The sequence below is a fragment of the Heterodontus francisci genome, chromosome 22, assembly GCF_036365525.1.
Source record: "Heterodontus francisci isolate sHetFra1 chromosome 22, sHetFra1.hap1, whole genome shotgun sequence".
Classification (NCBI taxonomy): domain Eukaryota; kingdom Metazoa; phylum Chordata; class Chondrichthyes; order Heterodontiformes; family Heterodontidae; genus Heterodontus; species Heterodontus francisci.
In genome coordinates this window covers 53,858,804-53,870,893 of record NC_090392.1, presented here as the reverse complement: position 1 = coordinate 53,870,893, position 12,090 = coordinate 53,858,804, and the positions used below count along the sequence as shown (strand labels likewise).

Below are 12,090 nucleotides of genomic sequence, written 5' to 3'. Positions count from 1 at the left end.
AAGCTAGAGATAACAAAAGCCTAAATAAGAGTTCCAGTTGCAGATGACCTGATGCAGGGATGAAGATGGGCAGCATTATCTCTTGGTAATGGAGAGCGTATGGGATCCAATGCACAGCTCAGGGGCAAATAGTAGGCCAATGGTCTGGTTCAGCCTCAGATAATGACCAGGGAGGCAGATGGAATCTGTGGCCAGGAAGCGGAGTTTGTGGCAGAGGCCAAAGACAATGGCATTGGTCTTCCCAGTATTTAACTGGAGGAAATTTCTTCTCATCCAATACTAGATATCGGACAAGAAGCTTGATAGTACAGAGACCGTGGAGGGTTCAGGAGGAGTGGTGGAGAGATAGAGCCAGTTTTGCGAACGTACATGTGGAATCTGTGTTTTCAGATATTGTTGCTAAGGGGAAGCATGCAGATGAGAAGTAAGAGGGGACCAAGGAATGATCTTCGGAGGGTGGGGGGTGTGCAGTGGTATGAATATGGGAGTAGGAAGAGAAGCCTGTTCACAGGATTCTTCTACTATTGTACCTGTGCAGCTGCTTATCAAACACAAAATACTGTTGACTTTTTTTTTACTGCTTTTATCTTCTTTCATTTGGACTTTCAGAGAATTATTTACTTGAACCCCAAGGTTTATGTTTTCATCCATACCCTTGTGTGTCCATCAATTGAATATTTGGTCATTATCTGAGGCTGAACCAGACTATTGGCCTCCTATTTGCATGCTTTATTTTTCCACACAGAAGATATCATTTTACGTTAATTTGCATCTGCCTCTTGTTTGTCCATTCTGTGAATCAGCCTATATCTTCCTGCAGTCATTTACAGTCCTATTGCATCCTGCTTTGTGAAGTTAGTGCTTACCTGGGGTGGTGGGGGGAGGGGGGGAGTAACTTTAGTCCACATAGCACATTGATTTACAGAAATGGAAGCCTATGGAGCTATAGATCACCATTCACTTTGAAAGAGCTTCTCTAATAGGCAACTGAGACTCTGTCTGCCTAAAATATGGTTGTTTGGTCCAAAGTGTTTGGCAGCCATTTCCCTTCATTACTGCCAGTCGAAATAACAGCAGCTGTGTTAGCAAAAGCCAAGTTGTTCAATTCCAGTTGCTAACCTCATTCATTTGTGTGACTTCAGTTTGCATTCAATTGGATTTTTTAATTTACTGCCAACTATATTACTTCACTCACAAAACCAGAAGAGTATGTCTTAGCACTTAAGCAGTAATAGCTGCATCATCTTGGATTTACCATTCAAGCAACTTTCCAATATGACCTTAGCAAATTTCATCCTTTAAACTTAGTGCCTGCTGCCTTGCTAATGTATGAGTTCAGTTATTAAAGAATTCAGATGTTGCCATCAGTTCCAGTAGAAAAATGTTTGTTCAATGCTCGACACACACTTTTTCCCTGAACAGTTTCTAGCTGTTGACAAAACCTAAGAACAGCCAAGATTTGAGTGTTGAATCTGATGAATTTTTCTAATAACCATCTCACACTACAGACCAGAAAACTCCTGTGATCTGATAGGTGATTCATCTCTGACCTCTAATCCCCAATATAACTCTCTTTGTTGCAATGTTCCTTGACTTTCAATAGTTACCTATTCAACTACAGTTGTTACTTCTCCCAACTTTCCTTTTTTGTTCCTTCTAAATGCCAAATATACACTGCCACACACTCTTCCTCCTTCCTTCATATTCGCTGTCTAGAGATCATGATTCATTGCAACACCTGATACTCCAGCTTCATATTTCTAGAACATCTAAATTTTTGAACTTTTCAGACTCCTTGCATGTGTTGTTGCCTCCCAAATCTGTGCCCATCTTTCCCGGAACTGTGTTTGAATTCCTCCAATCAGGTTTCCGCCCTGCAACAGGGCCAAAGCAACTCTTATCAAAGTCACAAATATCTTATGTGACTGTGACAAAGGTAAACTATCCTTCCTTGTCCTTCTTGACCTGTCTGCATCCTTTGACATGGCTGATCACAACATCCTCCTCCAATACCTCTCCACAGTCATCTTGCTGGGTTGGGGTTTCACATGTACACTAATGACACCCAGCTCTACCTCATCACCACCTCTCTCGACTTCCCTGTCATTAAATTATCAAACTGCCTATCCAACATCCAATAGTGGATGAGCAGAAATTTTCTCCAATTAAATAATGGGAGGAACAAAATTGTTGTCTTCAGTCCCTGCTATAAACCCCATTCACTAGTTACTGAATCCATCCCTCTGGCAACTGTCTGAGGCTGAAGCAGACCATTCGCAACCTTAGTGTCATATTTAACCCTGAGATGAGCTTCTGACCACATATCCGCACCATCGCTAATATCGCCTATTTCTGCCTCCATAACATTGCTTGACTCTGCCCCTGCCTGTGCTCATCTGCTGTTGAAACCCTCATTCATTCCTTTGTTAGCTCTCGACTTGACTATTACAATGCACTCCTTTCTGGTCTCCCACATTCTACACTCTGTCAACTTGAGGTCTTCCAAAATGCTGCCCGTGACCTTAATCGCATGAAGTTCTATTCATCCATCGCCCCGTGTTCGCTGATCTACTTTGGCTCCGGGTTAAGCAACAACTCGATTTTAAAAATTATCATCCTTGTTTTTGAATCCCTCCATGGCCTCATGCCTCATTAGTTCTGTAATCTCCTCCAGCCCCACAATCCTTTGAGATATCAGTGCACCTCTTACTCTGGCCTTGTGAGCATCTCCAATTTTAATTACTCCACATTGGTGGTCAGCTGCCTAGGCCCTAAGCTCTGGAATACCATCTCTAAACCTGTCCACCTTACTACCTCATTTTAGCTTTTATGACGCTCCTTAAAACTTACCCTATGACCAAGCTTTTGGCCATCTGCTGTAATATTGCTTTATGTTGTTCAGTGTCATATTTTGATATATAATGCTGCTGTGAAGCGTTTTGGGATGTTATGGTGCTATACAAATATCTCTCTCAGCCTTCCCTTCCATATGCAGCTTTCAAGCTTTGAAAACTCACACTTAGTATCACCTAACCCCTATACCTTGACTTATTTGATCTTCACATCTATTCTTTTTAACACTGGCACTGTGTACTATTGGCCTTGTCTCTTCAACTTGTTTTCTCAGGAAAGTAAGTCCGACAACAATAGATAGCACTCGCGCAGTATGCATTGCCTCAGCGCACAGTCATTTGGTGACATCTTGTGGTACAAACATGAGACCAACAATTATTTTCATTTTTCTCATCAATCAGAAATCCTATTCCCCAAATGGACTGTGAAAGTTTAATTTATTTTTAGCTTATTTGCATTCAGATTTATCTCTCTTTCCAAGCCAGTGTGAAACATAACCTATTCCAACTGAAGTTATTGTGGATTCAGTTAGCTGAGGTAATGGGGTTTAGCAGAGGAATCTGCTTTGGAATTAAGTACATAGTTATATTTATCAAATCAAAAAAAGACAAAAGATCGTTTGGTAGCTTTTTAATTATCAGATTAACTGGAATGTATCAGTGTGCATCCAGAAAAGCAATATCATAGTTTGAGAGAAGGCTATTGAAAATTGCAAATCCAAACTATTTACAAAGGCAATGGTCCATTAATTTTAATGAAAAGCAATCACCAGGCTCAATAATTCTAAACTGGGGTAGTTAAGCTTCCTATGTACAGAGAAGAAGATGAAGGGATCGGCAAGGAGTCCTGTGAGGTTCAGTGTTGTCTTTAAGCTTCAATTTCTCTTGAGCTCCATGATAAAGCATCAATTCCAGAAGTAATGGAAGTTTAGAGTTTGCAAGTTTATATTGCCAATAATGATTTATTCAATATATTGCAGACGATAATGGATACCTGTTAGTGAATTACATGCAGAATAAATGACACCTGCGAGTGACAGCAATTCTGTAATCACATTGAAGACTCCAAATGACTCCTTTCGTAATAAAAGCCAACATGCAGCACTACTTAGCCATCATCTGACCCCCAGCTCCAAAATCAGATTTCAACCTTCAAGTCACTTTGTACCTATTCTTCTTCATAATGTGTACTGTAAGTTTAGTGGAGTGCCTTTATTCTATAATATGCCAATTTTTGGCTAGAATGTGATGCTGACGACCATTACATTCTATGCAGTCGGTATATGATGGTATTCATAGTAAAGGACCAGCAATCATAATGTCATCACTAGTAAGTTCAGCAAGAGATAATAAACTCTTGACAATCAAAGAATAATAGTCACTGAATATTCTAACATTGTGGAGGAGTTCACTTGATATTACAAACTGTCAGGTTGTGACAATTTAATCAAGATAAAATTTCTTGCCGTGACTGAGATCTTTTCCTTTACTGTGAAGTTTTCCAGATGTCATTGCAATTTATAACTACTACCGTGTGATGTACAACAAAAAGTATTAGCAATTGTCTGACAAAAAGCATCCTGCTGTGTTAAATCACAAGGCAGGACATGCAGTACCTGCAGATTCCCTTGGCAAATATCATCAGGAAATTTGTCGTATTGTAATTTTAAACAATTTCAAACTCAGTCTCTAATAAGGTTGTTTTAAACGCAGAGGTTCGTGTTAACAAGGTACGGGGATGTGGTGCTTGGGGGGGAGAGGGAGGGTAAACATTTAATTGGCTGTGAAGCACCCTGTGACATCCTGTCGTCATGAAAGGCACTATACCAATGCAAGTTCTATCTTTCCTTTCTTTCCATTCCTCCTCCCCACCAGAACCCTCCACCCCACCACCAACCACCTCCCCACCCCGCATCCCCACCTCTCTCAGTGTGCTACCGAGCTTTTCTTAGTGGCTTTTACTGTGCTGTATCTTTTATTTTGTACTCTATGATAATAGGCCATGGAAAACCCAATAGTTTGAACTTGATCCTCCTTGCTTTACTCGCAAAATTAAATTCAAACTAACTTTCTGGATATACCTATTCCATATTTTTTGCTATTTTATAAAACATTGAGTGATCACCTCTTAGAAGCCTCCTTTCCAGACTAAAAAACCCAAGGTCTTCCAGCCTTTCCTCACAACCCAGGTTGCTGACATTGGGGATCATCCTTGTGGCTGTTCTCTGTATTGCCTCCAGTGTTTCAATGTCTCTCAGTGTATCTCAGTAACCAGAACTGGGCACAGTAGACAAGGTGCAGTCTGAACAGAAATCTATACAGTTTGAGCATGACTTCCTCTGATTTGGAGGCAAAAATTTTGCAGTCATTCTACCAGGCTCCTTCAACCCTTCACTGGCAATCTATCGGAACAGTCACAAACTCAGCTGGAACCAGGATACACCAGTTTCTGGGAGTAGGATGAAACTTTGGATTAGCTTTTGAGGTGGAGCCTCTTCTATCTCCTACAAGACCTTCTACCTAAGTAGGGGCAACAGTGGGGGCTGTTTTTCTACCCCAGCCCTCAGTTAGGGCTCTGTGTAGGATTATTGTAGGTTTTACTAGTTGTGCCTCCCTGACAGAGGCAGATGTAGGTCCTACCTGGAGATGCAAGCCAGGATCATGATCCCCAAAGACAGGGGATTGAAGTTTTTTTTTTACATGCCCCCTAAAACAGGTCATATTGATGGCATGTCTTCCCATGTATGGGGGTGGGGGCAGGGAGGGGGTGCAGGGTGACTACCCAGTTCCAATCATTGAGAACTGCTCTTAAATCCAAATCTGCTCCTTCACTTCTGAATTGAATTTGCTAACTTCCCTCTAATTCCATAACCCTTAACCTTTGGTCCCCACTGGAAAGTCACCAGGATCTACCTGCCAGTCCCCCCACATGGCAGCGGCCCCTCCCGACACCAGTAAATTGTCGGCAAAGGTGGGAGGTGGCCCTTAATTGGGCAATTAATTGTCTCAATTAACTGCTCAGCCAGTGAGATTTCCACTGCTGGCAAGCTGTAACTAGTGGAGTGCCACAGGGATCAGTGCTGGGGCCTCAACTATTTACCATCTATATCAATGTCTTGGATGAAGCAACCGAATGTATGATTGCTAAATTTGCTGATGATACAAAGATAGGTCGGAAAGTAAGTATGTGAAGAGGACATAAGGAGTGTGCAAAGGGATATAGATAGGTTAAGTGAGTGGGCACAAATTTGACAGATGAAGTATACTGTGGGAAAATGTGAACTTGTCCACTTTGGCAGGAAGAATAGAAAAACAACATATTATTAAAATGGAGAGAGACTGCAGAACTCCGTGGTACAGAAGGATCTGGGTGTCCTGGTACAAGAATCACAAAAAGTTAGTATGCAGGTACAGCAAGTGATTAGGAAGACAAATGGAATGTTGTTGTTTATTGCAAGGGGAATCGAATATAAGAGTAAGGAAGATTTGCTACAGTTTTACGGGGCATTGGTGAGACCACATCTGGAGTTCCGTGTACAGTTTTGGTCTCCTTATTTAAGAAAGGATATAATTGCATTCGAAGCAGTTCAGAGAAGATTCACTCAACTGATTCCTGGATGAAGGGGTTATCTTCCGAGGAAACATTGGACAATTTGGAGTTTAGAAGAATGAGAGGTGATCTTATTGAAACATATAAGATCCTGAGGGGACTTGACAGGGTGGTTGCTGAGAGGATGTTTTCCCTTATGAGAGATTAGAACTAGGGGGCACAGTTTAAAAATAAGGGGTCTCCCATTTAAGAGAGATGAGGAGAATTTGTTTCTCTCAGAGGGTTATTAGTCTGTGGAATTATCTTGCTCAGAGAACAGTGCAGGCAGAGTCATTGAATGTTTTTAAGAGGGGAGTCAAAGGATATAGAGGGTAGACAGGAAAGTAGAGTTGAGGCCACAATCAGATCAGCCATGATATTATCCAACCTGCAGAGCAGTTCAAGGGGCCGAATGGCCTACTCCTGCTCCTATTTTGCATGTTCGTATGAAATATGCCACGGCAGGGAGAAGACATTGGGATCCCCTTCTGACGCCTTCCCCCACAATATTGTCAGCCCTCCTGCCTCGCAGCCTGTCTCCAAAAAGGCTGGAAAAATTCAGCCCAGTGCATGAATTACAGATATAGATCAGTGAAGGTTGTGGATTTTACAAGTTCACAAAGTCCCCTGACACTTTGATAAATGCAACATTACAAAAGCTGCTTAAATTCACAACTAAATGTCCTTGAAATATCATTCAAGATTTTAATTTCACTAAAATCCAAGGGAGGCTCAGACATCTGAAGAACTTGATATAATTAGTGGAAACATTGTGCCTGTGGATTTTAAGTGGCCCATTATTATAGAGTACTTTGGCACCTATGTAGTACCTTGTCAAAGGTCTCCTGAAAGTCCATGCTCCCCTTACTGTATTTCCCTATCTGCCACCTTCTCAAAGAAACCTATTACATTTGTTAAGCATGATCTTCATTACTGAAATACATGTTGGCTGCTTCTAATTATTTTCTATTCATCTCAATATTTAGCTATTTCATCTTTAATTAAAGATTCCAAAATTTTCCCTACCACAGATGTTAAATTAACTGATCTGTAATTACTCAGATTAGTTCTGTCTCCATTTTAGAAAATGAATATTACACTGGTCACCCTGCATTCCTCTGTAACACATTCACTCTGAAGAATGCCCTCAAGTATTATTTTGAGGGCCTCTGCTATGTTGATGCCCATATCCTTCAAGATCCTTGATTGCAGCCCATCAGGTTCTGGCACTATGTCTTCCTTTTGCTTAACTAATTTCTCTAATACTTTCATTTTCTTTATTATGATATCTCTCATCTCACTTTTAACCAATTCAGGATTTATCTCCTTTCCAACATCCTTCCTTTTTGTCAACATTAAAGCAAAGTACTTGCAAAGTATCCCACCAATTTCCACATATCCTCAACTAACTCACTGTCCTCTCCTTTCAGGGGCACCTTCTTAAATTTGATAATTCTCCTTTACTCCTGCTGGCCATGATATTAACTGTTCAGTTTTTCAGAGTCATCAAAGCTGCCCACCGGAAGTAGGCCCCATCTCATGAATGCATGCAGATCAAGCAGCTATGCTGCAATTGGGACCCCCAACACCAATTTAACACAAAATCACAAAACCTGCTGGTGGGATTGGTCTGTCAGAGCTACTGAAATGGTATTTCAAGGGACGCTCACCTTAAGGTAATTGAATCATAGGAATCTTTATGCTATTGTACTGATTGGATTGCCAGGAGAGATTCCAGCTTTCAGATCACTTCCTTCTGATATTTTTTTGCCTTAGTTTTCCCCAAGAGCGTTATCTGCTTATTTTGGGTGTTATTATTGGTAGTTTCATTTAGATGGTTGACCAGTTGGGGGAAGAAGAGCAGCAGCAGCAGAATCTGGGCTTATAGGAACACAGCAGGTGAGGGAACCCTGTTCCTGGAAAACCATGCTCAGCGCACAGGGTGGAGAAGCCAAGAGTCACTTTCTTGAATCTATCGGAAGTGCAGTGCAGGAGGTATCTGTTCTTCTCCTGGCAGCTTGTTGTAGAATGCTGCAGCCTCCTGCAATAAGAGCTGCTGAATGTGGGGGTCATACGTTACCACTGTCTCTGAAATTTGCCACTGCTCTTAATATCTTTAGTCTTTCAAGCTGGCTCCTTCCATTACCAGGCGTGACCAATACACTACCTTTCCCATTGATCTTAAACAGTCACAGGAGAGATTACTAGGATTTTCAGCAATGGTTGGCTTCCCTCAATTCCAGGGCACCGTTGACTGCACGCATGTTGCCATCAGGACACTAGAACATTATCCATCCGCCTTTGTGAATCAGAAGGGCTGCCACTGTATTGATGTCCAGGTAGTATCTGATCACCGAAAGACGGTCATGTAAATTTTTGCAAGGTATCCAGGCAGCTGTCATGATGTTTTTCTCATGTGACGCTTAACTGTCTTCCAAATATTCAACGCTTCGAAGAACATGACAGAATAGTCATTGGGGGACAGCGATATCCCTTACAGAAGTAGCCCCTCCGTAACCCCACAACACCTGAGCAACATGGGTATAATCCAAAACCATGAGAATCACCAGGATTATTATTGAATACACCATAGGCATGCTGATAAAGAAGTTCAGGTGTCTGGACAAGTCTGAAGGGCTCCTCCAAAGTGGCCCACAGAGTGTCCCACATTGTCCTGCTGTGTTACATCCTGCACAAGCTCCCCATGCAGCGAGACCTTCATTTGGAGCAGACACAGTTGCAGCAGCAGTCTTCATTGGATGAAGGGTAAAAGGGTGGGGTGGGGGGGAGAAGCAGCAGAGCAAGGGTTACCTGAACATCTTGCAGCAGGCGATGCAAAGGATGCATGACCTGCTCATTTCCCTTCCCTCAATTCCCTTTGCATTAACACTCCTGGTCACATCTTTCACCAACACATTGATCTTGCTTCAAAGAACATTGAAACCATAGTTGCTGAGAGAGGTGAAGAGGTGTATTACCCTGTTTGTTGTGCTTTGTGAGGTCACTGAAATGTTTCTTCCATTGAAGCCTGGTTCTGGGGGTAATGTTACTGGCATTGGCCCTGTCAGACCTCTCTGTCCAGGTCTGCAGGCTAATCACCCTTGGTATGCTCCGGGAAACAATCTCTGCATACTGTCCCTGGCCTCCTCCTCCTCCCGGCTCTCCAGAGGGGATCTGAAATTTGGGGGCAGCCCTCCAGTATGGTAATGCCTTCAGAATGACTTGGCACAAAATATAAAAGAAGGGAATACAACCTTGCTTTAAGAGATACAGTGTCACTTTAGATAAGCCTCAGGTGGTATGCCAGAAATTGTGCTTTTAGGATGGGAGCCCATCAATATTTCTCTCTCTCTCTCTTTATCCCTCTCTCTTGCTCTCTATATATCTGTGGTTCTCTCTCCTGTCTTCTGTCTTTGTTTCATTGATTGCTCGCCCTCTGTACTGTTTTTACCTCTCTGCCTTCTGTGTCTGTTTTCTCTCTTGCTGTCCCTATTTCCATCCATTTTTGCTTTCTTTCTTTCTGTCTCGCCTTATCCCTGCTTTTACATTGTAATGAGTCCTTTATGTTGTCTGATGCAACATAAATGAGATGCGTACAGTCCAGTTAGTTGAGGATCTCAGACAGGTTTATTTACAGTTAAACTATTGTACACATTACAGAGCTATTTACAGAAACTGCTCCTAGCTGTTACAGTAGCAGAGTGACTCTGGCTCCGAGTCACATGACTGCATCCTGGAACTTATCTCATTCGCATACTAAGATCTTAAAGGGACATCACTCTTAAAGGTAATCACACAACGTGCAGTACAGAACAAACTATTTACAGAACCTTCCTCTAGGTGTTACAGTTGACTCTGGCTTGTAGTCACATGACTGCATCCTACTACCTAGCTCATTAGCATACTAAGATCTTAAAGGGACATCACTCTTAAAGGTAATCACACAACATGCAGTACAGAACAAACTATTTACAGAACCTTCCTCTAGGTGTTACAGTTGACTCTGGCTTGTAGTCACATGACTGCATCCTATTACCTAGCTCATTAGCATACTAAGATCTTAAAGGGACATCATTCTTAAAGGCAATCATACAACATCCCCTTTCTTTCCAAAGATAAGTCTCGTATGCTATAAGTAAAAGCACATAAAATTAGATAACTTCAAAACTAGTTATATGGGATATAGATTATAACATTTACAGATACAAGGATAGGGATTGTGAAATTTACACATGCAGAGGCTTAAAGGTTCATATATTTCTTTTGTGGTTTGACATCTCTTGCTTGGGGAATTTGCATCTCATCTGTTTCTGTTCTTTATGAAGTTTCTCCCTCTCTGCATTCAGTTTCTGTTGCTTTGCCTTCAGCCTACTAACATACTCTATTGCTTTTCTGAAGATGACAACATTTGAGGCTTTGCCATTCTTGGAAAGTTCCGGCACCTCATCTCGAAGAGCCAACAGACAATGCTTCAACTTATTCCTCCTCTGCCTCCTCAGGACATTGCGTGTCCTTTGCCTCTCCTCATCCTCCATGTCTGAAGGCCTGGGACTCAAGGTCGAGGACTTGTTGGGGGAGGAATAGTTGGCCTCATGGAGGCACCTGTCCGATCTGGCTCATTGTGGTGCTGGCGGTTCTCTAGAGAGTAGAAGTGAAGGTGCAACATAGTTGTGCTGTTGCTGGATTTCCAGACTGCACTGTTTTATGCTGGCCAGGGTCTGTGAGTGGGTTCCAGTCCTTGGAGATTTCCCTTTGACAATACTTCTCACTGTCAGTCTTTGCTTCTCAGTAGTGACAATGTCAATCTCTTCTTCTGAGTTGCTGGAGCGTGAGGAAACACTGCCTGTTGACAAAGAACTTTCATCATCTGAGTTTAGATCTTCATTATCTTGGTGTGGTGTCTCTGAGAATGGGCTGATACTTTCCAAACCAGAACCACTGAAATCCTGGAGGAACTGTGAAATGCTTGAACCCTTGGTCTCTTCTGCTGTAATTGATAACTTGATCACCTTATGGATAGTTATGATGTTGAGGCCCTTACATGCTGGTGGTCCTGCCACTGCTGGTCTGCTCATGTCTACCAGCTGGAATACTGTGGTTTTCATGCCGACTTGCCATAGCTGCATTGCATTGTTAGTGTGCCACTGCAGGATGGGTGACTCATTGTATGTAGCTAGCTTTGCAGTTGTCGGTTGTATCATTGATTTCCAACAACTCCGGTACCTATCCTTCAGGATTCGGACTGGCGCTGGTGTCAATCTTAAACCTGAGTATATGTTTGAAAGCTTTCTTTGGGCACGTGTTGTTAACAGTGACAAAAGTTTCCAGTTGTTTGACTTCACCAACGTGATGTTTCTGGTTCACAATGTGAACTGCCTGTTTGTCATCTGGCTGAGAAATTACCCCTCCCTGGGTCTTGTGCCAGGTCTGTTTCACTGTGGACTTCATGTATCAGCTTGTGTTTGCGCAGGTCTCTGGAACTTTCCTTGCTGTTGTTGCCTTGCTGCTGCACCTGTCGTCTGTTTGTATGTGTCGTGCTGTGATTTCTGGCCCCGTCTTTGGAGCGAGATTTCTTGCATAGGCAGGCCAGTGTCCTTTTGCACCATATGCCTTGCACAGGTTTTGAAATGCAAGACAACATGGCGGTGA

General features: G+C 42.3%; 1 pseudogene; it reads right to left on the bottom strand.

The window, feature by feature from the left end:
- Positions 1 to 10,691: 10,691 nt before the first annotated feature.
- LOC137381561 (N-myc proto-oncogene protein-like) lies at positions 10,692 to 11,546 on the bottom strand (annotated as a pseudogene).
- Between the last annotated feature and the right edge of the window lie 544 nt (positions 11,547 to 12,090).